General features: G+C 41.1%; 2 long non-coding RNA genes across 3 annotated transcripts; both read left to right on the top strand.

The window, feature by feature from the left end:
- Positions 1 to 1,261: 1,261 nt before the first annotated feature.
- On the top strand, positions 1,262 to 7,821 carry LOC123384849. Of its 2 annotated transcripts, none has more exons than XR_006596532.1 (3): positions 1,262 to 1,538; positions 2,064 to 2,344; positions 6,277 to 7,821. It is a non-coding gene; the product is annotated as an uncharacterized LOC123384849 (long non-coding RNA). The 2 variants fall into 2 exon arrangements; XR_006596533.1 differs by lacking the exon at positions 1,262 to 1,538 and adding an exon at positions 1,683 to 1,951.
- Positions 7,822 to 9,743: 1,922 nt separating this feature from the next.
- LOC123384850 lies at positions 9,744 to 12,227 on the top strand. The gene is made up of 3 exons (XR_006596534.1): positions 9,744 to 10,725; positions 10,803 to 11,713; positions 11,835 to 12,227. It is a non-coding gene; the product is annotated as an uncharacterized LOC123384850 (long non-coding RNA).
- The last annotated feature ends 8,031 nt before the right edge of the window (positions 12,228 to 20,258 follow it).

Raw genomic sequence — 20,258 nt, forward strand, 5'->3', positions numbered from 1 at the left:
GAAGCACCCATGCCAGACCCAACCGGAACCGCAAATTTCACTAAGCATAGGTTACTGTTCGTTGGCAAACCATCCTCTACTCACGGCAACATTTTGCTGTTTCAGACAATTGAAATTAAGTTTCCTTCCTGCTAATATTTCTGATTTAAAGACCAAGATCTAGACCAAAGTGGGGGGGGGGTGGAAATGGTACCACATGGCTCAGGGTTCAGTATCTAATAGAAACAAGGTGATTATTTTTACCTGGCAGCCTTATTGAAATGATCAGGTAACAGAGAGGATTTCAAACTTTGGTGTATACAAGGATCTACTCAAGAGTTTTTTTTGTTTGTTTGTTTTGTTTTTTAAGTTTATTTCGCCCCGTCCCCACCTCCCCCAATCTTAATTGCTTAAGATACAGCAATTCTTGGTTGGGTCTCTGGGACCTTTGTTTTCCCCAAGTGCTGTGGATGATTGTGAGGCCCACTAGACAAACTTTGAGAACCGTTGCTGGTTGGTGAGAAAATGAGCAAGAGAGAGGCACTCAAAGAATTGTCTGATGATTTATGAGCAGTGTGATTTATAGGGAGCAGGACTTTATCCTGATTTTTTTCAGTTTCTTACTGTTCCAGGCTGTGCAGCACAGAACAAATGGGCATCGCTTCCCCAAGAATGAGCTGGCAACAGCCAACCCTGTCTCTCCCTGCAGAGAGGAGAGGGAGCTTGAAGAAGAAGTTGGCCAGATTTCACAGTGTCATTGTTCTGTTTCAACCCAGACTGGACTTTACTACAATCCAATTCTGATCTCAGCCACTTGGAGTCAGTGCAGACCCCACAAGATAAGGACTCAGTCTTCCACCGGACTGTCCTCACTTTGGATACCAGCTACACATGGAGCCCCCAGAGCCCCCTGTGCTTCTGACTAACTGGATACAATTCAGGAGTACCTACAACCACTTCAGGTTTGATAATTCTTTAGAATGACTCACAAAACCCACAGAAAGTGCTCTGTTTACTATTATAGTTTTGTTATAATAGATACACATAGGGTGCAGTCTGGAAGGGTCTGGGAAAGAGACCTTCTGTGATATTGTGATTTATAATAATATAAATTTGGCCTTTTTCCCTGTTTGGGCACAGAGCTCCTAAAACCTTTGGAATCCCTGTGACAATAGTGATAAAGGTATCTTTTGTTATGTTAATAAGGTGAATTTGTAAAGCACCTGGGTAACCTTAGAATGAGGGCTGGTTGCCAGGGGAACCAACAGTGTGATCTTTCAGTCCTGCCCCTGACCTCTGGGGAGGAAGGTGGGGCTGGAGGTTAAATCCATTGCCATTGGTCCAAGATTTAATCAATCATGATTATGTAATGAAATCTCCCTAAAAACTTGAAAGGAAGGCATTTGGAGAGCTTCCAGTTAGTGAACCTGTGGAGATTTGGGGGGAGTGTGGCCCCCAGAGAGCATGGAGAAGATCTGTGTTCCCTCCCACATGCCCTCTCCATCTCTTCCATCTGACTGTTCTTGAATTTTATCCTTTTACAATAACCTAGTAATCTAGTAAGTAAATTCTTGAGTTTTGTGAGTCACCTCTAGCAAAGTAACCAAGCTGGGGATCATGAGAATCTCTGATTTTTAGCCAGTCACCCAGAAGCACAAAGAACATCCTAGCCTTGCTTGCGATTGATCTCTGAATGGGGGAGGTGGGGTGGGGGGGATGGTTGCAGAGTTTTGGGACTGAGCCCTTAACCTCTGGGGTCTGAATGTACTTCCAGGTAAATAGCGTCGGAATTGAATTGAGGTTCAGGACACCCAGCTGGTGTCAGAGAATTGTTTGGTGTGGGAAGCCCCCCCACACATTGGAATTGGAATTGGAATCTTTACCTCCCATATCCTCTCCCTGTGGAATCAAGGAATATCACCCTCCCAACACATCGGTGTGTTCACCAACCAAGAAGCTCCTTTGAGTTCTGGTGTGCAAAGATTTTTTTGGGGGGGGGGCAGGGGGTTCCATTTTGCAAGCGAGATCAATTAAGTCATTGATTACGTGATTGAACTCAATTTCTATCCCCCTTTCCTCCTTAGACGTAGGGCTGGCCAGAAGTCCCAAATTCCTAATCATGTGGTTGGTCTTCCTGGTAACCAGCACCTGTCCTGAAGCTGTGTAGGGGCCCACGAGGAGTCACCATTGGCATAAGAAAGACACTCCAATCATTCTGGAAATTCTAAGGGTTTTTGCCAGGATCTGAGGACAGAGACCAGATATATTATTTCTTTTATCACAGTTGTGAAAGGCACAGATGTGTGTGTGCCACAGTGCACACTATACATCCTGCTGGAGTCCGGAAACAGAAACAAGACTGATGGTAAGGAGGTTGGAGAGTCCTCTTGGGTAAAGCACACCAGGGTATAAAGCCTGAGACCTCCCAGGCAAGCATCTAAACAAATAGAAACTTTCACCTTGAAAAAGGCTTACAGCATTCCTGTAAGCACCCTCTTCCTGCTTCCCATTTTCCTCTTTTTTTTTTTTTTTTTTTTGGCTTTTTCTTCAGTACCGTAATTGGTTGGAACAGACTGAAAAACTGTATGAGCCCATTAGGACCTTAATTACCTGTTAAAGATGAGAGCATTCAGTGAGGGACAACAGAATTTAATCCTTTGAGGGGAACTAATTGAAATTTCTCTTTTGAATTCATGCCCGAGTAGGTTGGGTGAGGACGTCAAACACAGAAACCGGGACTCAGACATCAGCAATACTAATGCCTTAGGGATGAGTTAGGACATAAAGAGGTTGCCCAGTGAAGGAAATGAGAAGTTCAAGTCCAGTTCAGTGCTTTCTTTTCCTCCTGAGCTGAGGCCTGTGTACTATGAATTTTGAGAATAAAAAGAACCATATAAATGCGGAGAAACATTATCATAATTATTTTCGGCATAGAAATATTTTTAGCTAATGTTATTTTAATAAGAGCTGCTGTCAAGGGGAAGAAGGCAAATCATTTAAAGCAAAAGTTTGTTCTGATGTTCTCTGAATTAATGTCCCTCCCGCCTGTTGTGTTGGCTATTTCAAAGCCTATGAAGCAGCCTAATAGGATAGCAAGCTTGTTATTCGGTCCCAGGGATAATATTGAGAAACTTTCTATGCCAAACATAGCACTTAATATTGCAGGGGAAGGGGGGAAGGTGGTAGGACAATCTCTGTCCCCAGGCAGCTTATGGTTTAGGGGTGTGAAGAACCAGGAATCTGGACAACAAAAATACTAGGCAGAATGACGTCTGGGTGCAAACAAGTCATGTAGGTGCAAAAAGCAGGGCTCAGATAATGGCAAAGACAGATGCAGAAACACTATGTCCTGGGAAGATGGCACTTGAGCAGGTGCTAAAAAGGATGTGTAGAATCATATTGGGTTACAAAGGAAAGGGCATTCTGGGCCAAGGAGAGAGCCCAAACATAGACAAGGGATTCTGAAAATGCATTCAATAAAACGTAAATATCATGGAGTTTTGCCTCGTAAGTCTGATCAAACCACATACTTTACAAAACCGCAGTGACATTTTCTGTGTTAGAAACAGTCTCTTTTCACCCCTCCTTTCTTTTTTTTAAATAACAGTGGTTCTCAAAATGTGGTTCTTAGTCCATCAGCATCAGTATCAACTGGGAGCATTTTAGAAGTACATAGTCTCAGACCCCGTTCGGGGCCTACTGCGTTAGAATCTTTACGGCAGTTTCCAGCAAACTGTTTTGCCAAGTTCTCCGGGTGACTGGATGCGTGCTAAAAGGTGTGAGAACCACGTGGCACAACTCAGTGATTGTTTTCCTTCTTTCGGGTCAATCCTCTTCTGCCTGATCACAAGGCTATTCCCATTTTCCCCTCCTCTTCTTAAATTTCCTGTCTATTTCCACCATTCTTTCTTCTAGCAGTAACTTCCTGCACAGAGGGGAACACATGTCACCAAGAAGGTGACAGCTTTTCTAACAATACACAGCAAAATCAACTCAAGAGCCCTTCTTTACCTCCTTTCCCTCATGTTTCCCAGCAACAAGTGCCCTGCTTCTCTGTAGTCCAATGGCTCCTTCCATTGTATCTTCCACAAAGTCTCCCACACTTGGCTCTACTTACCCTCTCTCCCAGGAATCTCCCATCTTTGCTTCTTTACTGGCCCAATTCTCTCTGCTTATGAATGTGGGCAATCTCCAAAGATACTGAAAATATAATAATAATAATAATAATAATAATAATAATAATAAATTAACAACCATGAAAATCTTCCCTGGGCTCTATCTTCCTTAAAAATTATCGCTCTCCTGGGGTCCCTGGGTGGCTCAGTCAGTTAAACGTCTGACTCTTGATTATGGTTCAGATCATGATCTCACAATTCATGAGATCGAGCCCCATGTTGGGCACTGTGCTGACAGTGCAGAACCTGCTTGGGATTTTCTCGCTCCTCTCTCTCTGCCCCTTTCACTGCTCACACCCTTTCTCTCTCAAAATAAAATAAATAGACATTTAAAAAAAAAATGATCACTCTCTTTCTTCAGTTTTTGATTGTCAAACTCCTTGAATGCAGAAAAATAAAATTGATGCCGAAATTCAATGGTAAGTATTTGGTTCTAATTCTACTTGAGATTTCTATAGCTTTTGATTGCTTTGAATGTTTCCTTCATTTAAGTTTGGTCCTCCTTTGGGATCTGGACTCCTACTGACCCCTGCTTCTTTGATTCTTCTGCTGTCTGTTATCTGACACTTCTGGCCCTTGCTTCTCTGTGCCTTCATCTCTGTTCCACCTGTTTTAAATGGTTCCCTGGCTGATACTGGGAACTTAGATTAACACGACTATCGACTGTATCTTGTTTACCATTAAATCTATGGTCACATTTCTAACTTCCATTCTAAAGTGAAACCCTAATTTCAGCTGTCAGTTGGACATCTGCATATCACAACTGGACTCTCTATCCTGCTAAATTAATTTTTACATCTTAATTCATGTCAGCTACTTAACATATCAGGTTAAAAACTTGGGAGTAATTCTGATTCTTTTATTCCTTCTAAAACCCACATTTATTTTGTTCCCCAAACCCATAAATTCAACCTCAGAAATGCTTATAAATTGTGTCTTATTCAGTTGTATGTCTGCTAGCATGATGCCATGCTGAACAACCCTCCTGCTAAAACAAAAACAAAAACAAAAATATAAACAACCCTTCCCTTATAAAAGGACTAGAATATATACACATACCACCACCACCACCACCACCACCATGATCAAAAATTAAAAAAAAAATAGGGACTCGAAATATTGAGCTTAATAAGTAGAGTATATAAACTAAGTGTATTTAAAATATTTAAAAACAGAAAAGAGTGGATTTAAAAATATGAATAAAAAGCAATCGACCATAAAATTAAGTAGATTTCAAAAAAAAATAAGTAAAACTTTTACAAAGCAAATATATAATTGGCATTAAAACCTCAATAAAAGGGCTAAACAGGAGATTAGATACTCCAAAAGAGAAAATGAGGGAACTGGATAATAGTTTTGAAGAAATTCTCAAGACTGAAATATAGAAAACACGAGCAAAGATATACATAGATATATAAAGAGATTAAGATATATATAAAAGACATTTATATATATATATATATATATATATATATACACACAGAAAGAGAGAGAGAAAGAGAGAGAGACAGAGAGAGAGATTAAGAGCTGTGAAAGATGTAGAAAGATCTATTATATGTTTAATTGAACTCAAGAAGGAGGAGAGAGAAACAATGGGAGACCAAGAGAGAAAGGCTGGAATATTTAAGAACTGATTAAAATTTCTAATCCTCAGGTTCAGAGAACTTAAAGATCATGAGGAGTAGAAACAAGAAAACTTTACCTAAATATCATCATTGACTAAACAGAAGGACAAATATGTGACCTTCATGATAGTCAGAGGAGAAAAATAAAATGACCTCCAGAGGAAGAATTAGAGTGACTTATGATTCTCAAGTTCAAAGTCTAGTATCAAGTGTAAATGTATCTCTCTCCTCCACTCCTCCAGCCTCATTTTTCCCTCCATCATCCCTCACCTGATTTATTGTACATATTTCTAGTCTTCTAGTCTCTCTCTTTCCGTTGCATTCTATCTTGCTGCCCATTGTATCATCACCATATCCACCAAAAGAAACCATTAAAATATAATCATTCCATTCTGCTACTCAACATTTCTGTATTAGAGACACAGTTGCAAATTGTTTATTTCAGGTTCAAGGACATTTCGAAAGCATTTCAACAGTCTTTTTTTTTTCATTTACAGTTTTTTCCAGTTCCCTTGAGCTCCTGCCTTACTGAACCTCTCAACAGATGCTGAAATCACAGGCTCTTGAATGGCTTTGAAATGCTGTTCCTTCCGTAAGGTATCTGCACCACATCCTCTAAGGCTACATTTCTATCCTTGCCTATTAGCATCTGTATTAGTCTGTGAGGGCTACCAAAACAAAACAGCACAGCTTGGGTGCCTTAAACAACATAAGTTAATGTTCTTACAGTTCTGGACGCTGGAAGTCCAAGAACAGGTGCCAGCACTGGTTTCTAAGATATCTGTCTCTCCTTGGTTTACAGGTGGCTGCCTTTTTACTGTATCCTTACACGGTTTTTCCTCTGTACATGTGCGCTCATGGTGTTCCCTCCTCTTCTTATAAGGACACCAGTCTTATTAGATTACAGTATCACTCTTTTGACTTCAGTTAATTACCTCCTTAAAGTCACTAATCCAGGGATGCAAGAAGACGCAATTCAGTCCGTAATGATGGGGAGTAAAATATCTGACCCCTATATATGCCACTTTGGCACGTGGATTATTTTGAGTTGAAGGCAGTCAAGACTGAGAAGACTCTACAAACACTTTTACCTCTCTCTTAACTACCTAAAAATAATTTAGATAGTGGGCCTGGCCCAGAAAGAGAACTCCTACCAGAGATAAATTTCTATCTGAAGACCCACCTATTTGGCAGGGCAAACATCGAATTACCACACATTTGCTTCTTTTCATTGCCCTGTGAATTAGCCTCTTCCCCTTTGAAGCCCCAGGCCCCTTCCCAATTCCTTAACGTAGGATGGCATGTAAGCCTCAACTTACCAATTTGTCCCTGGGTCTCATATTTTTTAGGGAGCTCCTATATTTACATAATTAAACTTGTTCTTCTCCTGTTAATCTGTCTTACATCAATTTGATTAGTAGACCAGCCAAAAGAACTCAGTAAGGTAGAGGGAAAAGTTTTCCTCCCCTCTAATAACAACCTCCCCTTACTTTTTAGGATCCAATTTCTCTGAATCATCCTCTAAATCCTTTTGTGGAGACCCTCAGCACTGTTCTCCCCTGACCTATTGATATTTCTCATAACAGGGTGACTGTACTCATAACCATGAGCGAACGTAGACATACACAGACCTCAAGAGCCATGAGCCCTTTGGGGTCAGGGACCATATTCCTTTCTAATTTGAATCCACAAAATCTAGAATGCGGTTTTATAAAATTACTCAGTACAAGTAAGTAAAAGCAATAGATAAAAAAATTCAAGAGCCTAAAGTACGAATTTGATCTATTGTGGTGTTGTTTCAGGTTTAAAGTAGTACTCTTCTTTAGGCAAACAACTCTATCGATATATGCTTCCTCCTGTGAAAGTGATTAAAATTTACCATCCATGTATGCACACCTACCCAATCTCTGGTTCCCATGGTAACTGTACAAGCTTCACATCTGGTATGGAGACGCTGTGGTGTTTTTTTTATTTATTTTTTTATTTTCTTTATGTTTATTTATTTTGGAGAGAGAGAGGCAGAGTGTGAGCCGGGGAGGGGCAGAGAGAGAGAGGGAGACACAGAATCCGAAGCAGGCTCCAGGCTCTGAGCTGTCAGCACAGAGCCCGACATGGGGCTTGAACTCACGAACCGTGAGATCATGACCTGAACCAAAGTCAGACACTTAACTGACTGAGCCACCCAGACGCCCCTGTAGACACTGTTCTAAAGGGGTGGGGTGAGGGAGGGTGGAAAGGTGATGTGTAGAAGTAACTCCTGTAGACAGCATATTCTTTGTTCTTCATGCATACGTAATGCGTGGGTTTTATAAGAGATGTGGCTCCCCTGGATGAAGCAACTATAGGTACAGTTACATTGGTTGCTTTTTAGGATGTGCTTGCCTCTAACATACCCTAACTAGCCTTCCAAAGTAGCTTTTCTTCTGGCATCCTGTGCTCTCTTATTTTTTTCCTGTGTGTAGGATTGCAGATGAAGATGAAGGGAAACTGGGCAAGGGAGAGGGGTGGCTCACCAGTATTTTATTTCTTCAGGAGATTCTACATAGTAGATGCAAGTTCACTTTTCGAATGGGGTTTTGGAAAGTAAGTTCCGTTGGAAGAGTTTCTTTTATGTAGAGCGGTGAGGAAGGCTACCTGTAACTAACAAAGACCCTTCTCCTTTTCATTGTCACTTAGGACAAATACGAAATGAAAAGAAGTCTACAACAGCCTATTTTAAAATACAGGTTTTATTATTATTCAGATATGTCAAGAGGCAGTGGGAGTGAGGAGCAACTATGGGCAAGAGCCTTTATTATCATTTCTGTAGGAAGGGAATGGGTGTGGTAGGCTTGAGTTTGACCAGGCTGGATACTTTCAGCAGGCTCTGGGTCATAGGAGCCTGGTTGTGTGGTACCTGGCCCTGGGGGTGGGGGTGGGAGGTGGGTTGGGGGTGTGAAGGCAGGTGAATAGTAGCCCTGAGGGGAGTGTCTGATAGAGGAGGTCTTTGGGGATGCGAACTCTGGGTTGATTAGTTTGCACAGAAATGGTGGGCTCACAGGGAAGTCATTTACTGTCTCCGGGAACTGGCTAGCCCTGGGAGAGGCAGTCCCTCCAGGGTCAGGCAAAGTCCCGGATGTCAAAGCAGCAGAATAAAAAGACACGTTTAATACACAACCCATGAAACTCAAACCCACATAAATTTAGGAAGTTTCCAATCTGTCAGAGAGAACAACAAAAGAAAAAGAAATTGGCAGAATGGGGTGGACAAAAACCAAGTATCCCTTCCAAAAAAGTTGTGTTTCTATCTTCCAAAAGGAGTTAGCCCAACAGGTCCACGTGGGGAAAAACTCAGTGGATAGATCGACCACAGACAGCAACAGCACCCCCCAACCGATGAACCCAGCTGATGTTGTTAAGACATCGTCTTCTGTGGGGGGGGGGTCTCTTTTAATTTCATAAGAAAAGAGTTGCTATGATACCTTTTGGTTTTCTCTGAACATAAAGATTAGAAAGCCCTGATTTTTTTTTTTTGTATTAAAAAAATAAACTGAAACACCAAAACCTAATGTCCTGATGGGAGTTTAGTACAATAATAAATGCGTAGATAAAGCTCACCTTGGAACATCACTTGATGTGATAACGGTAATTTTCTTGTTTCCATTCCAAGCCGTCCTTTCTGGGCTGGCACATGTCTTCTCTGCTGTCTGTCCCTTTGGCACCCTGCGAAGCAGCTGCTTATCTGATTCTTTCCGCACACTCGCTGCTGCTGAGAAAAAACATTGCACATCCTGCCTTTGCATGTGTTGCCTTGAATTATCTTTCCGTTTTACCACTTGCTGGAAAAGCGGCATCTCAGCAGTGCCCCGCTCCCCTGGGAAAGACATCCATCAACCCAGACCTGTTTTTCCCCTTAGGTGCCTGTCCATTTTGGTGCCTCTTATTAAGCCTCATAGGTTCCTATTCATCAAAATCATGCCAAGGAAGCCTTGAATTCTTTCGGAGGTGCATATTCAGCAGAATGCCAAGGAAGAGCAGAGATACATGGAAAGCACTGAAAGAATGTGCAAATTAGGCTACCTATTTTTATTCAAAAGACCAAAAAATACAAAGGCATGCATTGGAGTTTTAAATAAAACTCATCTCTGACTCATTAGGAACTCAATGCCTACCTTTCTCTGTTATTAACTGTCCAAGGAAGCAGGGGAGTTAGTGGTGGAAACATAAAGTTAGGGATATCCTGAGGGTTGCAGTTCAGGGGAGAGGATGAATGGACTTTTGTTTCTCTTTCTATCTATCTATCTATCTATCTACCCACCTATCTCCATAGAATGCCTAACACGTTTGAAATAAATGTGAATGGGACCATGTCACTTGTCATGTTAAAAAATATTAGGAGAAAAGTATACTAAGATGGGAAATCATTGTGAATTTGAGTATATGTCCAATGTAATAGATTACCTAGGAACTGATCTGTAATTAGATTTAGGAAGATGTTAATGATTACACTATCTTTAGAGGAAATAATTACCTGGCAATGAGGACATGTCTTGCAACTCATAGTGGCTGGAGGGGGATGTCATCATTGATGGCAAGCTGGAAGACAGGATGCTTCTCCCGAGGGGGGAAAATAATAGATGCACTTGAATTGCTAAAGAAAAAGGGCACTGAACCACCTTGTAGGAGCGGTTCTTGTGCATGTGTGAGTAATGTCTTTGCAGACTACTGGCCTCGATTGGAGGTTCAACTGATGAGGGAGAAACAGAGAGCTGTGTGCCAGGACAGGGGAGGGTAATTCCTATGGTTACCATGTGCAGAGTTCTAAAATTACTGGGCTTAGTGGTTGACATAAAAAATTGGTTTTTGTCTAAAGTGAAGAGTGGTGTGAGACTACAGGACAGAAGGAGTGTGCTTCTGCAGGAAATAAAGGAACAGAGAAAAGAAGAAAGTTTCAAGTGGAAGAAAAGGTAGGTATAATTTTGGCTCTCTCTTTGGGCGAAGTTTGGAGATTGCTTTCTATACCCAATACTCTCTTTGTCCACAGAATGTTACCTTGATAAATGAGGTGACAAGCATTGACGATGGTGCCAAGGATCTCCTTTGAGGGACTGAGCAAGAGAAGAATAGAGAATGCACCCGAAGTCCATGTTGTTGGTCATTAGTTCTTCAGGGAGACCAGCTGGCTCAAAAGAGAAGCGAATCTATCAGGTTTTTCCCCCCATCTTGACATAGCCTGGTTTTTCTAGAATTTGTTTTTTGGCTCTGTGGTTTTGAGATGATACACTCTCCATTATGTTCTTATAAATAGCATTGAAGTTTGGCTGTATGTGGAACTAGCTCCAGCCCCCAGGGAATCATCGAAGGTGGCCTCCGCCTGGATTTGCTTGATTTACATCAATTCCACCATCGGCTATGCTTTCTGGACATATATATGCCGCATTATTTACGTTACTCAGAAGCAAATATAGTATTTGCAAATAAAGTGCTGATGAGATGAGATTTGAGATTTGAAAATGGAGTCAAAAAGGAAAGAATTGGAAGAGATTGATTGATTACATTCATACAGGTTTAAAGGATTAATGTTAGAATGTGTACCTGTATCCTCCCTACTGGAAACATAGCCTGTGCTCCAAGATTATTTGGCTCACTTGTAAAGACATTTGAGCATTTAAAATTCTTATACTTGCTTCATATTGCGCTAGATAAAATGGGTGAGAAAAAAGGGCACAAACGTTGGCAGAAAGACCCTGAAGACCAGAAAAATGGTCTCTGGGTGTAAACTTCCTTTTCATTTCTTTCAATTTATGCTAGGAAAAAGTTACCTTAGAAGAGCCGCACCTGAGGGAGCCTTGGGTATACGAAGATCTCCAATTCAACGCAGGTGTACTTTCAAATTTCCCTCTCACCCATCTCACTGAATATGCAACAAACATCTTGTAATCTGTGCCTTTCGAGGTAAGGCAAATATGGACATAAGCTTAGCTCGCTCTTCAAGGAAAGTTTGAAGATTGCTTTCTAGACCTAATATGCTCTTTGGTGATACACTTTTTTTTTTTTTTTTTTTTAACCTGGAAAGACAAGGCAGAGTTCTGTGCACCAGGAAAAAAAAACAAAGTTTGCTGTCAAAACTGCAGACTATTCCACTGTCTGGCATTTTCCACCCTCCTATCAAGTGGCCTCTCTCTGGGCTCTGGACAGTGTATCCCACTGTCAGCCAAGTGAACTCACTAGAAGCCAGGAAGCTGGCAGCAGCAGGACCTGCCCTTCTCAGACCTGGATTCTCATCTCCTCCATGAAGAGCTTCTGAATTATCCCAATGCTTCCCACCAGCTCAAAAATTGTAATCCCATGTGTCTGTAAAATCTAATGGCAGGGGCCTGGGTGGCTCAGCTGGTCGGGCAGCGGACTCTTGATTTCAGCTGAGGTCATGATCTCACTGTTTGTGGGTTCCAGCTGTCAGCATGGAGCCCGTTTGTGATTCTCTCTTTCCCTCTCTCCCTCCGCTCCTCCTCTGTGTGTACTCCCTCTTTCAAAAAAAAAAAAAAAAAGTAAATAAATAAACTTAAAAAAATCTAATTACAGAATTTTTAAATTTTTTTTAAATGTTTATTTACTTTTTAAAGACAGAATGTGAGCAGGGGAGGGGCAGAGAGAGAGGGAGACAGAGAATCCAAAGCAGGCTCCAGGCTCTGAGCTGTCAGCACAGAGCCCAACGCAGGGCTCAAACCCATGGACTAGGAGATCATGACCTGAGCTGAAGTCAGATACTTACCTGACTGAGCCACCCAGGGGTCCGAGTTACAGAATTTTTTTGTTTTTTTGTTTTTTTGTTTTTATGTTGGCTCTTCTTTCAGAGAAGTGTCAGAAAGGAAAGATTAACAACAGAACACTTACTTTTCAGATGGAGTCACTTTCATAAAGGGGATTATAATAGCAATTTACCATTTCAGCATACGGCCTTTCATAGGAGTGCCTGAGAAAAACCTTGTTCCTAGTAATTTTGCCTTTTTAAAATTAATTTTTAAAAAATTTATTCATTTCTGAGAGAGAGAGAGAGAGAGAGAGAGAGAGAGCACCAGCGGGGGAGGAGCAGAGACAGAGAGGGAGACACAAAATCCAAAGCAGGCTCCAGGCTCTGAGCTGTCAGCACAGAGCCCGATGCGCGGCTCAAGCTCAGGAGCCATGAGATGGTGACCTGAGCCGAAGTTGGAAGCTTAACTGACTGAGCCACCCAGAAGCTGCCCACCCCCCCGCTTTTTTTTTTTTTTTTTTTTTTGGAACTAAGAAGTAAGGTCTTTTGCAAAAATTTAAAAAAAAGAAAGTTGTTCAAAGCATCTTTATAAAACTTTGTGTTTTTTCCCATGGAACATTATTTTAGGGCTTTGAGGCTATAGGTCTCTGGAAGAAGAGGTTTTCTTATTTTATGTGAATGTGTTGCTGTGGCAAGTCTGTATGTATGCATGTGAGTGTGTTTAATCCATTGGCAGATGGAGTCATTTAAAATACTGCTGTTTATCTCAGCGATAATCTCTTTGTGGGATTTGCAAAGCTTGGAAAGCAAGGACTAGCTTTTAAATAGGTGTTTTGTAAAAAGTTGATACAGGCATAAACACAAAGGTTTGCTACAAACGCTGCCAGTTTCCAGCAAGCTCCCGTGCACATTGGCATACACACATGCAGACTCCGGAGGGAACCCTGCTTCCAGTGGTCAGAATTAATTTCGAGAATGCTGATTTTTAATTTGTCATTCCGTATGCAGCCCAGCTCTGGTGAGAATATCTGGGCAGGAGGGACGCACTACCATCCCAGCTCCTGCTGGTTGGTAACACACTAGAAGCAAAGAGGAAAAAATGAGTCCAAAAGAAAGAGAAGGAGCAGCAGGGGTTGTGAATTTCCAAATCTGCTCAGGTTCCAAGATCCTGTGCTTTGATAAAGAGCCTCAGGAGACTAATAGAGGCTGTATTTTCAGTCTGATTTGTGAGATTTTTTTGTTTGTTTTTGTTCTTGATTTTGTGTTTTGGTTTTTCATGGAAGACGTTTTTGCTCTTGTCTGAGAAAATTATGGTATAACACTTTTAGGAACTTAACGCTGAAGCTTGAGCTGTGTGAAGGGCAGAAATGTAGCAGGCAACCCACCAGTCTGAAAATATTGTTTAGACTTACAAAAATACTACAAGACAGGGACACATTTGGAAAGAAAAAAAACATTTTGTCTGTTTTCTCTCGAACTCCCTGATAGAACCTTCCAAATTATAATCCTCTCATTTGAAACTTGATTGCTTTAGGGGCACCTGGATGGCTCGGTTGCTTGAGCGCTGGACTTCAGCTCAGGTCATGGTCTTGCAGTTCACGGGTTTGAGCCCCCACATGGGGCTGGTTTTTTTGCTGTCAGTGAAGAGCCTGCTTAAATCCTCTGTTCCCCTCTCCCTACCCCTCCCCGGCTTATGCTGTATCTCAAAAATAAATATTTTAAAATTTTTAATTAAAAAAAGAAAGAAAATTGATTGTTTTAAAAATCAGCATTTGTTGGGGTACCTGGGTGGCTCAGTCAGTTAAGAGACTGGCTTCGGCTCAGGTCATAATCTCGTGGTTTGTGAGTTCGAGCCCTCCTCAGGCTTGGTGCTGGCGGCTCAGAGCCTGGAGCCTGCTTCAGATTCTGTGTCTTTCTCTCTCTGTCCCTTCCCTGCTCACACTCTGTCTCTCTCTCTGTCTCTCAAAAAATAAATAAACATTAAAATAAATAAATAAATAAATAAATATCAGCACTTGTATATATCAAATTATACCTGCATGTAGTTCAAAGATCTATATTAGTTCTTTCTATAAAACTTGTCACAAAACAACATTCTGACCTTTTCCCTTTTTTAATTGCCCAAGAGCAACACCTTTCAACTCTTCAACTGATGTTCCTTGAATTTACCTATATATCTCTAAAGAACGTGCATTTATTTCTGCTTAATTTTTCAGTTTTAGATATTATCAGTCTTTGACCACTACCTCACCTTTTGGGTGAGATACATACATACAGTATAGTCTTCCTTTTCACACAATCTCCCAATACACTTTTATTATATTTTGGTTACAGTATTCTGTGTTTATATTATGTCTGAGCAAACACACTCTACGGCTAAACCATAATATTTTTATTTTCCTGCACACCATGCTTTCCTCCCCTGGAGTTCATAATTATTTTCCTTTTTTTTTTCCCTTTTGCTTATTTTCCTGTGCGTGTGTGTGTGTGTGTGTGTGTGTATGCGTGTGTTTAATTAAAAATGAAGCTTGGGGCACCTGGGTGGCTTTGTCAGTTAAGTGTCCGACTTTGGCTTGGGTCATGATCTCACGGTTGTGGGGCTCTGTGCTGACAGCTCAGAGCCTGGAGCCTGCTTCAGATGCTGTGTCTCCTTCTCTCTCTGCCCTTTCCCCCATTCACGCTCTCTGTCTCTCCAAAAATAAATAAACATTAACTTTTTTTTTTTTTTTACGAAATAAACCTCTCACCTCTCACCTAGTGGTAAATTTCTACCCAACATGTTCAACACATTAGATGTTCTATCAATTTCATATTTTTGAAGAAACCTTTCCTGGAATTTTCTTATTTGCTGTTATGTGATTGAGATACAGTTGTCATCTTGACATCTTCATTATTATCCTGGTAGTTTCCTTTGCTTCTCTTTGTATTGGATTTCCCATTTTCCTGAATCCCATGTTTCCTTCCTCTTTTGATTATTTGCTGAATTTGCTCAATGGAATATATATATATATATATATATATATATATATATATATATATGTTTGCCTAAAAATGGCTTCATTTTATCCTCACACTTAGGTGTCAATGAGGCTGAGTATAGAATTTCAGATTGAGAGTTATTTGATAGAGTGGGAATTAATTTTTTCAAAAAAGCAGAACAATACCCAGATGTAATAGTCAGCTTGGGCTAAGCTCTGCTGCAGTAACAAACCACCCTCAAAATCTCATTCATTTTGCAACAATGATAGCTTATTTCTCACTCACTTTTTATGCTGTCATCTACAAGTCATATGTAATTAGGATTCGTGTGCCTTGTCACTTCAAGATCTAGGAAGACATAGCAGTTCCTCTCTGAGCCAGGCCATTTTTGTGACAAAGAAAAGACTAAATGGGTTGGCAGTATCCTCTGACTCTTCAAGCTTTTGCTCAAATGTCATTGACTAAAGAATGCCCATGCCGAGTCTGGCAACGGAGTGGGGAATTGCATTTCTAATGCAGGAAGATAATACAGGTTATTTGGCAACTGGAGGGAAGTTATTATCCTCTTACAGGAGGGGGAGTAAATAATTCGAAAAAAAATATTACAATGAAACAGATAAAGGTAATGGTAGGGACTTGATATTTGTCTTCACAGAGGGCTTCACCGAGGCCTGTTTTTCTAGGAGCCTTTTAAAGAATAGGAAAATGGGTGAGTAGTATTTCATAGTTAACATCCCCCATTTATCACCTGTATGTTATTCTTACACTGCCACGAGTATGGTGGGAAGAATGCGTTGATGTTTGCCCCCGCTAAGTCATGGAGATCTATTTTCAAATTTAGAATCGATGGGGACCATTTTGTATGAACTACTGATTAGGTACCAATTACCAAATTGAAAACCCTGGCTTTGCCACTTCAATTCCCTAAATTATATTTTGCGGTTTACAGTGGTACTGAATCAATTGATTCACCAGGCTATTTTGAGAATTAAATTAAAGACCGTACTACATTCAAAGGAACATAGCCAAGTGTTTAACTTATATAAGGTATTCTCTGCATATTAGTTTAATGTGAATTTCTCTAGATTATGAATCAATAGAAGCTCAACATTGTAGACAGAATAAGCACTAAGTATACATTAGCCCTAAGTCTCACATGTTAGAGCCAGTATTTATGATCATCATGAGGAGGCTAAAATACTGCTTTTTTGCTTACTCAAGTCAGCATGCTCATTATAAGCCCATGTGAGCATAGATTTTCACAAATTCTGAATCAAAGGTTGATTTAAAAGAAAGCCAAGGAATGCTTTTCAACCTGCTTCCAATGGCTATTTACATACATGGTTCATGCCAATTGTTTATAAGCTTTTGGGACGTGGGCCTCTGCATATGTTCATGGCTGACATCTTTGAAGAGTAGATTGTGAAGTTTCCCACTGTCTCACGACAGCCTATTCTGCCTGCCAGCCCACTGTGTTTGGCCCTAGTGGGTAGCCTGAGGAAGCTTCCGGGGCTGTGGAGGCAACATTTCCTTCAATCAATTTGAGATGCGAGACGGTAATTTCGAAATTGGTCCCATCCCCAAACGGAAGGTTAGATTTTACTTTTTGGAAATCTGTAGAAGTCAGAGGAACTTTACTACTTTTGTGGGAACTTTTCCTCCAACAACTTTAATTTTAGAAAACTCAAGTTTTGACCTCTGCGCATACTTTGGGGTTATTGGAAAAGAAGCCCCTAGCTTAGAGCGTATTGCTATCTTGGTAATATCAAAAGTAAATCATGTCTGATAGCACACTAATGGCTATTGCTGCCCCTCAGTACTTTCCCCAAGAGAACTGTATTTCCTGGGTGGGAATGATGAAGCTGTTATTTATGGTGTATAATCTTCATAAGGCACTGTCAACAGATACAAGCTCTATTCCTTGATACATGGGTAGCTCTGTCTTCCTCTTTCTCTTTTTCTCCCTCCCCATCTCTTTTTTCCTCCACCTCGATCCTTCTCTTTCTGTCACTTTTTTTTTTCCTTAAGGAATTCATATTGGTGTCTATCTTCTGACATTTGTCCTTACATTTGAAATGTCAGTAAATAATGGAGCACTTGACAGCTGCATAAACACCATATTCAAGTCAGGATCAAAAATCCCTTACCCTCAACATTTTTCTTTCTAATAGAAACCCGACTTATAGTTCTTGGGGGGGAAATTACATTGCTGAAACCTGAAAAAAAATGCATTAGCTCTTGACAAACAACTCTCCGAAGCCTCGGATGTTTGTTATTACTTAATGTAAAATGCTGAGGATGAATATTTGTTCCTCTGGGTGTGAATTGAAGGCTGTTAAATTGGTCCTCGAGGACTGTGGATTTTAGTTTTTGTTTCAGCTTCCTAAGGCTGTGGTAGCAAATGACCAAAACTTGGGCAGCTCTAAACAAGGGAAATGTTTTCATTCCCAGCTCTGGAGGCCACGAGCATGTGATCAAGGTGCTGACACGGCTGCATGTGCTCCAGAGGCTCGAGGAAAGAATCCTCCCTGGCTTCTTCCAGCTTCTGGGGCTCTTGGTGTTCCTTGGCTTGTGGCCACATCTCTCCATCTTTGCATTGCCTTCTCTCTCTCTCTCTCTCTCTCCCTCTCTCTCTCTCAAAACTCCCTCTGCCTCTCTCTTACAAAGATATGTGTGATTGCACTTAGTGTCCACCCAGATAATCCAGATAGCTGCTTCTCTCAAGATCAGGAACTTAATCACATCTTTTGCCAAATAAGATACCGTGACTGGTTCCACTGATTTAATGTGGATGTCTTCCAGTGGGCCATTGTTCAGCTGACCACAGTTCTTATTCTAAGTGCTCATGGCTACAAAGTCAAGGAAATTTTTTCTTTTGGGAATTCTGGAGAATTCTTCCCAATGGGCTTACAACATCCTCTGTTAGGAAGGAGATTTTCCTTCATTCAAGTGCAATCTGACATCCTTAGTCTCTACCCTTCCCCTGCCTCCCCTTGACACCTTCATACTTGATTTCTGACATAGACGCACATGGATTTTCCAGATGCACTGTATCGTTTTTCACATTCAGTATTATCAATGGCCTTTATTCTAAATACATGCAGAGAGTTGAGGCCATCCCAGATTTAAGGTAGCACACAATTTGACTTGTAATGGTGAATCATAGTCCCTCCTGTGATCTGCGAAGAATGATTCCCTTCTATATTTGGTCGCTGAGGGCTTCACTGACTTCTTTTGGGGCTTAGAGACATTTAAGTAAATGGTCTTCGTGTTTAGGGATGTTCACTGGAAACTCATTTTGCCTTTCAGCTCCATTTTTCAGGGGTGAACAAGGAAGGGGAATGCCCATTAGTAGGTATGAGAGGAAGTAGAAAGAAAAGGGTGATACTTGTTCCTCTTTTCCATCACAATGGTAGGAACAAACAATTAAAACAGTTGGGATGTGTGTTCACACACGCGAATAATCTCACAAGTACCTGTAGTAACTGCGCCCTGAACATTAAGTCCAGAACTGGCCTGATTTTCAGATTCCCTGCCTGCGCTGGACCTGGCTTAGGGCTGTCCATTCTTCCCCTGGGGATGACCACATCCACAGTTTACTCCTCAATTCTTAATAACTCCCTGCTTATTTGCCTTCTGTTCCTTCTTGCCGCACTCAGCCCCTCTTTACTCCAAGCCACACAATGAACTGTTTGTGCCCTGACCCATTGCCTGGAATAAGCCTGACAAGGATTGAAATGGAAGGACTACAACAAAGGCATGAGCTCTGGTTGATTGGCTCTGAAATAGAGTCGGGTGAAAATGAAGAAAAGAGCATAGTTTAATGCTCAGGTGGGTAGCTATATGTATCAACGTCTATGTCCACCTTCTGTCACTGTTTCTCATGCCTTCATCACAGGGAACTTATAGAGTGTATATGGATGGATTATCTTATATCCTGGAAAGATACTTCAAATTTCATGCCTTTTTTTTACAGCCTGTCACTAACATCTTTTACCAGCAGCAAGCCTCCACCTCTACATCACAAGGCAAAGAAAACATTGGGTTGCTCAGAGGTAATACATTCAAAGTCCACCTATAAAAGCTTATTTACGGGCGCCTGGGTGGCTCAGTCGGTTAAGCATCTGACTTCGGCTCAGGTCATGATCTCACTGTTCGTGAGTTTGAGCCCTGCGTCAGGCTCTGTGTTGACAGCTTAGAACCTAGAGCTTGATTCGGATTCTGTGTCTCCCTCTCTCTGCCCTGCTTGTGTTCTCTCTCTCTCTCTCTCTCTCTCTCTCTCTCTCTCTCTCTTTCTCTCTGTCTCAAAAATAAACAAATGCTAAAAAATTTTTTTTAATTAAAAAAATAAAAATTAAGAAAAAGCTTACTTCCAGGAAAACCCACCAAAAAAAAAAAAATAGAAGAAAGAGTACCCCAAGTGAGGACACTAATTTACTAAGGCTGCCATAATATATATTTTTTTAAGTTTTATTTATTTATTTTGAGAAAGAAAGAGAGAGAGTGAGAGTGAGAGAGAGAGGGAGCGGCAGAGACAGAGAGACAGAATCCCAAGTCGGCTGCGCACTGTCAGCACACAGTCTGATGCAGGGGTCAAAGTCACAAACCATGAGATCATGACGTGCGCCAAAATCAAGAGTTGGATGCTTAACCACTTAACTGACTGAGCACCTCAGGCACCCCAGGCTGCATAGTAGATTACCACAAACTGGGTGGCCTAACAACAAAATTTTTTTACTTCACATTTCCGAAGGCTAGAAATCTACAATC

The sequence above is a fragment of the Felis catus genome, chromosome B1, assembly GCF_018350175.1.
Source record: "Felis catus isolate Fca126 chromosome B1, F.catus_Fca126_mat1.0, whole genome shotgun sequence".
Lineage (NCBI taxonomy): Eukaryota > Metazoa > Chordata > Mammalia > Carnivora > Felidae > Felis > Felis catus.